This window comes from Felis catus, chromosome B2 (assembly GCF_018350175.1).
Source record: "Felis catus isolate Fca126 chromosome B2, F.catus_Fca126_mat1.0, whole genome shotgun sequence".
Classification (NCBI taxonomy): Eukaryota; Metazoa; Chordata; class Mammalia; order Carnivora; family Felidae; genus Felis; species Felis catus.
In genome coordinates, this window is record NC_058372.1 from 10,286,691 (window position 1) to 10,297,486 (window position 10,796).

At 37.4% G+C, this 10,796-nt stretch overlaps 1 long non-coding RNA gene across 1 annotated transcript; it reads right to left on the reverse strand.

Annotated features, from left to right (window-relative positions):
* Positions 1-2,277: 2,277 nt before the first annotated feature.
* LOC123385682 lies at positions 2,278-3,926 on the reverse strand. Its single transcript, XR_006598640.1, has 2 exons — positions 2,824-3,926; positions 2,278-2,398 (listed from the first exon to the last, which is right to left on the reverse strand). It is a non-coding gene; the product is annotated as an uncharacterized LOC123385682 (long non-coding RNA).
* Between the last annotated feature and the right edge of the window lie 6,870 nt (positions 3,927-10,796).

A 10,796-nucleotide genomic window follows, 5' to 3' on the forward strand; every position in this document is an offset into this window, starting at 1 on the left:
AAAGATGAAAACCAAGGTTACTCTACGTGCCCATACCTTTGGAAATATCCATACCTTTGGAAAACTTTGGAACACCGGGAAGCTAATTTGCATATCTCCCCCTGTGTCAAGGGGTTGGCTGCAGAGTGAGGCACATACGATTAGGTATTCAGGTTGTTGATACATTTCTTAGGTCTGTGATAAGTTCAAGCCTTCGATAAAGTGAACTAATGAAACTACAAGCTGATTTGAAGACCGTCAAGGATAACAATGGGTTTTGAAATTTCATATAGTAAAATGTTCTTGTTTTCCTAGAGTTAGTTCAGGCAATCAGGGGTTAGGGTAAAGCATCACTGTCCTGGATGGTTCTCGCATTTGCTCCGGTCTGGGCACAAGACAGGTGGTAGCATTACCAAACCACATTGGCCACGTATCACAATGCAAGAGTGGAAGACAGGGAACAAGATATTAGTCATATTATAGGTTGCATATAGAAGATCTCAAAAGTGAAACAAGAGCAAATATTTTAAACTAAACTGGAGAATCTGAGCTAAGGATTAGGGTTTTCAGGAGAGAACTTGCTAGTTGGGTATGGGGACTTGGGGGCAGGGCAATCCATATGAATTTTTTTTAAGTTTATTTATTGATATTGAGAGACAGAGAGAGAGAGAGAGACAGAGACAGAGACAGAGACAGAGCAAGTGGGGGAGGGGCAGACAGAGAGGAAGACAGAATCCCAAACAGGCTCCACACTGCCAGTGTAGAGCCCGATGTGGGGCTAGAACTCACGAAACCATGAGTTCACTTACCTGAGCTGACACCAAGAGTGGGACACTTAACTGACTGAGCCACCCAGGAGCCCCCCTTTCTCTAATTTTCTTATGGCATTTATTCCTTTATATTATGCACTCTGGTTATGTTATGTACATTTCTTACTTCCCTCATTAATCTATGAGGTCACGAACATTTGGGTATATGCATTCGCCGTAGGGACTGGCCATGGGCCTTGCACATCACTGGTGAAAGAAGGCTCAAAAGCAAATTAAGTACTATCTGAGGACCCAAAGATGACAAATTTTGCCCATCTCATTAATTGTCATATGCAGTGTGCTTCATCAGCGTGCTTTGGTGAGAGTCGCAAAATTCAGAATGTGTATTGCATATCATCCTATAAGTATACTATTATTTCCATTAGTAACATTTAGGGGAGTGAAAATGTTTTCTATCAATGTTAACAAGTACTGCACATCCTTTTACATCAGATATTTGCATCAAGAAACTAGACATTGATTTTTCATTAATAAGAACTGAGAAAATATTTGAATATGTCTGTTTTTAATAATCACAATGATGCGTGCAGGCTGCATGGTTTAAGCTACTGCTAAGATTATATAATTTGCATCCTTAAAAACATTCTAATCATCTTGAAAGACAAACTAAGGCTCTATATATCCATTCTCTATAAACCTAAAATAGTAATGAAATGTCTGAAAGGGAAGAAATAGAGGCAAAATTCATGCTACATTCAAAGCAAGCCATTTTCTGTAATTTTAAGTATATGCAAAGAAATTTTGAGCAACCTACACACTCAAGTAGTGATTTCTAAGAATTAAAGATGTGGGGGTCTACTTACATTCTAGGGAATTCCTTTTTTTCCTATTCTCCTATGGTTGTTATCTCTTTTTGTGTTATTATGGAAGAAATTGGTTGAAACATAAAAAAAAACCAGAATTGATATTTCATACTTGAATAATGCAGAAGGTAATATATGCAGGAAAGTTTTTCCAAGGCATGTCTGCGTATACACTTTTGAATTTTACTGGAAAACATGTCATTCCATTCAGAACTCTGAATTAAGATGCACTATTTTTTTGCTGAAGGCTATTTTAAATTAGGCTAATAAATTGCTACTCTCCGCCTTGCGTGATAATGCATTACATTATCTACTGATGTACGTGTATTGTTTGACTCTAATGGTGTGGAAATTAAATGTTAGACATGGGCCAGATGTTCCTATAGATGGATATGAAGTATGACTCTGGCATAGTTCTGTCTCATTGGAATGAAGAGGAAGGGCATGAAACCAACAATAACAACCACCTCGAAAAACATCCTCTCTGATATTGGTCTCCCATAAGAACTAACATCGTGCAAGTGCAAGGTCTAAATCCTCTCTTCCTCCTTGTCTTTGAGGGGTGTTCTAAACGTCAGCAGTATTTGCCCCCGTTTATGAAGAAAGACATCTTGTTTCCTAAAATCCAGGATAAAATAAAATCATGAACAGAAAACTACCTGGAGGGGTGTCCACAGACAGTAAACCTGTGTCATCTTTATTTGACAGACAGGAGCAGCTTGGAATGTTTCCCTGGATGGTGCGCCTCGCCATGGCAGTGAGATTTCCACGGGTCATTCCTCTGCTCTGCAAAGAGTTCACAGCAGGGTAGGAGGGATATGGGAGTGCGGGGGAGGGAAATGGCAAACAAATGGGCCTTATGGTGAATTTTAATGAAGATTCCCTGCTGGTTTTAGCCCCACTGGAAAAAAAAAAAGGAGAAAAGGATTTGGGGGGCGGGGGGACAAAGGAAATAAAAGGAGAAGAAGAAGAGAAACTCATCATCTCTGATTTCAGGCTAATTTACGAATGGATCATAATTCCAGCAGTAGAAACATGTCACAGGAGTGGAGTAGGAGTGGGGGAATACATAGGATGTTCGCTGTTGCAGCTTCTACTGCTGCTGATCAGGTTACGAATATGTAGTTCTATTTTCAAAAACCCTTGGCAAAGTGGTGTGGGCCATGAACACGTGACATCGTCCACTCACTCACTGAAAAATGTTTGCCGACCTGTGCTGATGGAGGTAAGGTGTGGGTTTCCGGAAACTCTGAGGTGGGGGTACTCCAGTGATGGGGGGGGGAGATAAAGGAGGACATCTGTGCAACGTTCCATGATACCCCAGCAGAGCTGTGGAGAGAGACCAAAGAAACTCAGCAAAAGGTCAGGCCAGTGTTTGCAAGTATCTTCTTTTAAAAGAGCCACTGAATTCCAAGAGGAATATCCTGAGAAAACATAACATGGAGAAAGAGCAAAACAGATCTTTTCAGGAGTGATTTCAGCTGCAAATGTTCCTGTCATGTTCTGCCCCTCACTCTCTTGCGTGCTTGAAATATGGGATAACGAGGGAGTCATTGCTTTGTGCACTGCAGGTTTCTGTCTGTGTGCTTCTCTCTATGCACCGAGATGTTTTCTTTCTGATTGATGTGGACTCAGATTTTTAATTTAGCATCATTTCTGATTTCTAGTCCCATAAACTTTGATTTCTTGGAAGTAGCTTCACTTGTCTCTTTTCCCTTGTTTTTCTTCCTCTGTTATTTCTTTCTCTGTTGTGTCACTTTAAAAAAGCAGTGTTTTGAAACTCTTTTCCTTATTAATCATGAAGGTAAGGTAGTTTTTCTCTCATATGAATGTTCCACACAGATGAATGTCTTGCCTTTCTGGATCTCCCTCACAAGCCATGTAGGGACAGAAACCTATGGTTTTCTCATTGCAAAGTAGTATACTCATTATATGTTCAACATGTTCCTGGTGCCATCAGTTCCAGACAAATTAAAAGAGTCTATTCCTGCCTTCCAGGATCAGTGAGCTACACGAAATGATGAGTAACAGTCTAGAACCCTCACCTTTTGGATAACATTGCTTCCATTTCTCTTAATCCTGGAATGTTTTCCTTCCTTATCATCTAATAAAATGGGTTCTTGTGATCCCTGAAATAGCTTGTAGAGTAACCTTTTATAGGCTGATGTTGGCATTTTTGAACTTAACAAGCTTCCTGGTCATTATGCCAAATTGAAAACCTCTGTCTTAAGGTCAAACTCTGTCCTGCTCATTTCTTATGTGTTACAATATATCTTTAATCATGACACGTTTAATTTTTGTTAATGTTTACTTAATTTTGAGACAGACAGAGTGTGAGCAGGGGAGGGACAGAGAAAGAGGGAGACACAGAATCTGAAGCAGGCTCCAGACTCTGGGCTGTCAGCACAGAGCCCGATGTGGGGCTCAAACTTACAAAGGGCGAGATCATGACCTGAGCTGAAGTCGGATGCTTAACCGACTGAGCCACCCAGGAGCCCCTCATGAGACATGTTTAAATATAGTCACTGATTAAGCAGAGCAAAAGGAGGGAAATGAGGGAGAACAAGGAGAGAAAACATGAGTTTCTGATGGGCTTGCTCTCGGTTGGTCACTTCCTCTAGTCTTACAGTTCTTCAGCATTGGTACAGCGAGTGGATGGAATCAGGAAGAAGGGAAAAAGGGAGCCACTTTGGCCAAATTAGCCTCTACAAGAAGAGTCATCACAAGGTCAAGTCTTGCTCCCCAGATATTTTATTGGGATTGCAGACTAAACCTCTAACTGGCTTCATCCTCTGGACGTATATTTCCTTCAAGGCAAGTATTTCCTTTGAGGAACAGATTGCCATGGCAGGATAACATAGGAATCCTGAATTCTTGGTAATATTCAAGTGCAAACTATCGTATAGCTAGAGTGATATGTTGCTAAAGAACCCGAATTTAGGAGTTAGGCAGGCTTGAAGTGAAATTACATCTTCACCACAAACTAGCTGTGTGGGCATGGACAAGTTTCTTATACTCACTCAACTCCAGTTCTCATTTGAACAATAAATGTGACTATAGCCCCTACTGCATAGGATTGTTATAATTATCAAATGAGATAATATACATAAAACTGTTTAGCTCAGTATTTACCACACACATCCTCAATACATGTTATCTGCTATAATAATATAATATATATGATATATATGTATATCTATACATATTATATATGTATATATGTACATGATATATACATATAATATATAATGTATATATTATATATATTACATATGATACAACATATGACATATATTCTATATTATATATAGAATATATATAGAATATATATGATAATCATATATAATATAACATGTAATATATAATATATATCATATAACATATATGACATGTGATTTTATATATATATATATATAAATATAATATATGTAATATATGATTGTGTGCTATCACAATCATATTAGGAAAGGCTAGAAAGAGGGATTCGTTTTAAGAGTCCAGTCTGAGACTCTGGCTGTTTGGAACAAATAAACTCTGTTTTCTATTTTATTCCTGATCCCTGTGAACCAGGTTGTATGTGTTTTATTTGGTGATTGTGACCATTCAGTGTGTTACTTTGGGTTCAGTCAAACCAGATCCTTAATATTTGGGAAAAATCAATCTTCACTTGTCGAGCGCAGGGTAACTGGCCATTCTATCAATTAAATCAACAAAATCAGTCAGGTGTTCAATCTCATAAATGTTACAGGCTATGCAAATAAGTATGAGCACCTTTTCTAAATCCAACAATCATGGTAGATTGCAATCTTAGAATCTAATTGGAGAATTGAGGCCAACATGTATGAAATAGTATGAACACAAGAGATAAAAGCAATACTGTATATAAGAACTTTGTCTTTAGGACCATTGTGAGGTTTGCCTATCCACTTAGGTCTTGTGGTTTTGATCTACTGATTTTTTGCTTCAAAGACCGGGAGGATGCTTTTTATACGGATTCTGGATCTACTACGATTGCTTGCTTACCATACACTGCTTGCTTGAAATCGATTTGCCCAGAAATTGCTAGATATAAGATGTTTCTTTATGTTAACCCAGAATGTGTAGTCTCAATTTGACCTATGACATCACTACTATTTTGAGGACTTATTTTAGCATCCGGTCCATGCTTTCCCAGCATCTGAACTTTACCTCCAATTTTGGCTTTGCTATCCTTAATTTCACACTGAGGGTGACAAAAGATTGCCCAAAATGCTGCCATGATATTTGCCTGTGTTTTATAGCATAGCCAGTGTTCGCATGTAGGTGGTTTGTTTAAATATGTGATTAGGCACTAAATTATGTAGCACGTAATGTGTGGGTTGTGAGAGCACAAAATAAGACAAATCAGTAAAAGATGTGATGGTTGAGGAAGACTTCATAAAATAGAGGACATTGAACTGGCCATCGACGATGGGGTATAACAGTGTTTGTCTCTCATGCCTTCTAAGTCATTCACTTTCTTTCGCCTAGTTTTAATATATGAATATATTTTTCTTATAATATTCAAAGGATACAAAATGCAGAGACAATAAAGAATCCCCCAGTTTGAAATCTCCCCAATATAGTTGTTTTTATGTTACTCCAGTCCTTCTGTATATACAAAATATTTTTATATAAAAACATTCAAATGGATCAGCATACATTTTTAATGGATGGGATTGTATTCTACTCCATTCTATAACTTTCTTTCTCTACTGACAATTTGCCTGGTCAGTTTTTTTTCTCATGCATTGTTTTGTGAGATATGATTCATGTACCATTAAATCATTCTTTACAATGTCCACTTCACTAGTTTTAGCATATTCACAAAGTTGTGCAACTATCAATGATATTAATTCCAGAATACTTCATAACCCAACATAAAACCCCCTACTTATTTGCAGATATTTTCCATTCTCCCCTTCCCCAAACCCCTGGAAAACACTAGTCTACTTTGTGCTTCTACATATTTGCCTATTCTTGATATTGTATATTGAATAGAATTTGTAGCCTTATGTGGTTGCCTTTTCTCATGTGGCATAATGCTTTCAAGGTTCATCCACATTGCATCAGGCATCTGTACTTTATTTCTCTGTGTGACCGAATATTCCATTGTATGATGTGTGTGTGTATATGTGTGTGTGTGTGTGTGTGTGTGTGTGTGTGTGTGTGTGTGTGTATATGTATATATATATATATTCATCCACTTCTCAATTAACATTTGGCTATTTCCACCTTTTAGCTATTAGGAATAATGCTGCATCAGTTTTGGTAGTTTGTGTCTTTCTAGGAGTGTCTTTCGTGTGCAAAGTTTTCTGTAGATGTATGCTTATATATTTTCATTTATGTGCATGAATCTTGGAATTCATGAAGGTCATGAAGTAACAGCCAGTTTGAAGCATGGTAAGAAGATCTTGAGAAACTACCAAACTGGTTTGCAATGTGTCTGTACCATTTTATAATCCCATCAACAATGTATGAGGATTCCAGTAACTCTGCCTGCTTATTATTATCTGTGTTTCTGATTGTGGCCATCCCAGTGGGAGTGAAGTGGTATTTCATTATGGTGTTGGTTTGCGTTTTCCTAATTACTAATGATGCTGAGCACCCTTTCATGTGTTTTGGTCACCTGTATATCTTCTTTGGACAAAAGCCCATTAAAATCATTTGCCTGTTTAAAAAACTGGATTATTTTTGTTGTTGTTGTTGAGTTGTAAGTGCTCTTTATACATTTCTGAATGCCAGACCCTTATGAGATACATTATTTGCAAATATTTTCTCAGGTTATATAGGTTGCATTTTCACTTTCTTGATAATGTCCTTTGATGTACAAATTATTTTAAGTTTTAATTAGGTTTGACATCTACCTTTTCTTGTTGTTACCTATACTATTGTTCTTATTTTACTTGTACTTTTGATGGTATAGCTAAGAAACCATTGCCTAATCCAAGGTCACAAAGCTTTGTGCCTGTATTTTCTTCTAAGAATTTATAGCTTCAGCTACCATATTTATGTTTTGATCCATTTTGATTTGATATTTGTCTATGGTATAAGATAATTTTAGAATCAGATTTTCAATTTCTGCAAATAAGTCATCCAGGATCTTGAAAGGGACCATGTTGAATGTATAGATCAACTTGATAAGTATTTCTGTCTTAACAATATTAATTCTTCCAATTCATGAATATAACATGTCTCTCTTATCATGCATACACAGTAATAATTATTTCAGGTCCTCTCTTTTTTAGTTTTCTCTTTAATTTCTCCTCTTTTAATGTTTAACTGCATAATTGTCTCAGTTTCGGGTCATGCGGAAGAGGTAATATTAAGCATTCCCTGAATTCTGTCTTACTGTTCCTCTTCCTGAACACACAGGAACAGGAATACTGTATTCCCAGCCTCTCTTGCACTTAGATCAGGGCCATGTGACTAGTCCTGGCCAATAGGCTATAAATAAAACAGAGGTTTTTTACTTTTAGGCCAGTGGGGAAAAAGTCCTCTCCATTTTCTCTTCCATTATTTCAGTGACTGTTGAGATCATCTGTCAAAATGGCAGAGTTACAAGATGGTGCCATTCAAGCTCTCTGAGTCAACGGCTAGGGAACAACCGCTGGAAGAGGCGCTCCCGGACTTCCTCAGACTTCACGGCAGTATCACTGAGATTCCGAGTCAATCTGTGACCAGATCAGCCCTGACTGTATCCTGACTAACACAGAGGAGTGTCCACTTGCTCCCCATTCTTACCAGCCCTCATCTATTTTGCTTTCTTCTTTCATCTTTTCCTAGAGGATATGCTAGTCCTATAGCCAATAGCTAGGTAGCAAGTCCCACATCTGGTGACTGACAGATGTGAGAGTTAAAACATATGAGGGAAGAATGAGACAGAGTTTCATCTGGAAGTAATACCTGAGGTAGCTCAAGAGTCTCACCAAAGCTGATCCCCTCCGTGCTTCACCGTATAGTAAAAGACCGGTCTTTTGTAACTAGGTTTTTCCAATGATTTCCTATGGACTTTAAAAAAATTCTTTCAGTGATTACTTTATCAAAATAAGTTTAAACTGATGCCATGACCATTTTCAGTGATGATGTATATTCCACTAAAAACGAAATCCGGCCACATGGGAACAAACAGAGATGAAAGCAATAAATGATTTAAAATGGAAATCATTAGTCGTAAGTATTTAAACAGCCTCTCTACACACATGGAAAGGAAAATACAAAGAAATGAAGGCAAAAGTATGTAGGTGAAAGAGGAAAAGGTGAAACTAATTTGAATAAATGTTTCTTCCTCCTTGGATAAATGTTATTTAAAAATAGCAGCTAGTAATGTTGATGTGAATTAAGTGACAAAAAAAGCAACTGGGGTAAATGAAAATAATTGTAGAACTGCAGAGGTTTTTTTTTCTTTTTTCTTTTTAATTTTTTTAATGTTTATTTATTTTTGAGAGAGGGAGAAAGAGCATGAGCTGGGGAGGGGCAGAGAGAGAGAGGGAGTCACAGAATCTGAAGCAGGCTCCAGGCTCCCAGCTGTCAGCACACAGCCTGACATGGGACTCAAACTCACAAACCGTGAGATCGTGACCTAAGCTGACACTTAAGCCGGACACTTAACCGACTGAGCCACTCAGGTGTCCCCCTGAGTTTTTTCATTGTAAGAGGTAATGCATACTAAAAGACCCCTCTACGTTTAAGAAAAAAATATTAAAACCATCAATAAATTGCAGTCAGCATGGACTTATTTAATTTACATATTTTAATTTTAGTCATCATCATCAATTAACTCCTTCTGTAAAAGATGAGGTAATTAGTAACCTCTATGCCTCCTTTCTTCAGTTTATTGCTTTTATAATATTTAATTTTTAATGGCTTATAATATATCTGGTATAATAATATTTACCCAGCTGTGTTATTTACAGGCGTATTTAAGTGAATTAAGATTTGAACCCCTGTCCTGTTATTGTGGCTTCTTAATTTCTGTGTTTTTTAATTTTAAGTCACCTCTTCATTGGTTGCATTTTCCTCAAATAGGTTTTTTACAAAAAAAGTTCTGTTGCTCCCGAGTTTCATTGAATCTATTATTTCGCCTATGGAAATGCCTTTTTGTTGTGTCTATATGTGAAGTATGTGAAGAATAAATTGACTGGATGCAATGGAGATTTTGGTACATTGTTTTAGAAACTGAGTTTCTATTGTGGGACCAGACTCTTCCCTACATATGTGTGTTACTTGCTTTTTCTTCCCAGAAACTTAAAGGATGCTTTATTTAGTAACTTAACTAAATGTGGTTTTATATCACTAGCTTTGTATCAGTTTTTCTTAGTACATGATGTGCTCTATGAACTGGAAGATTCAGTCATTTATTTACTTTAGGTAAACTTTCCTATATTATATCTCTGATTATTTTCTGTCCTCTTTGCTAGAGTCTTTACTTCAGCAATATTAATCACCCTGTGGTACATGGACTACAGTTTCTGTATGTATTGCCTTCCTAAGTATGTATTTTAAGCTTGCTGTCTCTTTAGTTTTAGTCTGTATAAATAAAGCCTTATTTACATGATTTTTTTTTTTTTTTGCTTTTTGCCCCTTCTAGTTTATCTATTTTATCTGTACTGGTTCTCTTTTTTTTTTCTTTTTTCCTATAATACCTCCTTTCTTCTCCTTCTGATCTTTTATTACATCATTGTGCTTTTCTTGGATTATTGAATCTGTGTCCTTACGGGATTACTCAAGAGATGAAAACTCCAGCCACAAATCTGCCTTGGTTTCTTAAATATTCTTTCAACTGGATCATCTGTGTTATCTTTTAAAACCAATGCCTTTCTCCACCTACATATTTTTATTTTTATTTTTTATTCTTTTGGCTGTTACGTATTTTCGTGGCTCTGAAGCCATTTATTTCCTTCCTCCACCTTCGTTCAGGTTTTCTTTTTTCCCTGAAATAGTTTGTGTGATTTCTCCTTGATATCATCCCTACCTTCTCTGGAATCATCTGAGCGAGTGGCATGGAGAGCATGGTGTGGAGAAGGGGGGAGCATGGCTGAGCCCAGCTGCAGGCTGAGCTGAGGTCCCTGGTTTGTTCTTATTGCTGAGATACCAGCAGATGTCCTTTATTAGACTCCATTCCACCCGGCTTGGCAGGCATTCAACTCTTCTGGGCTTTGGCTCA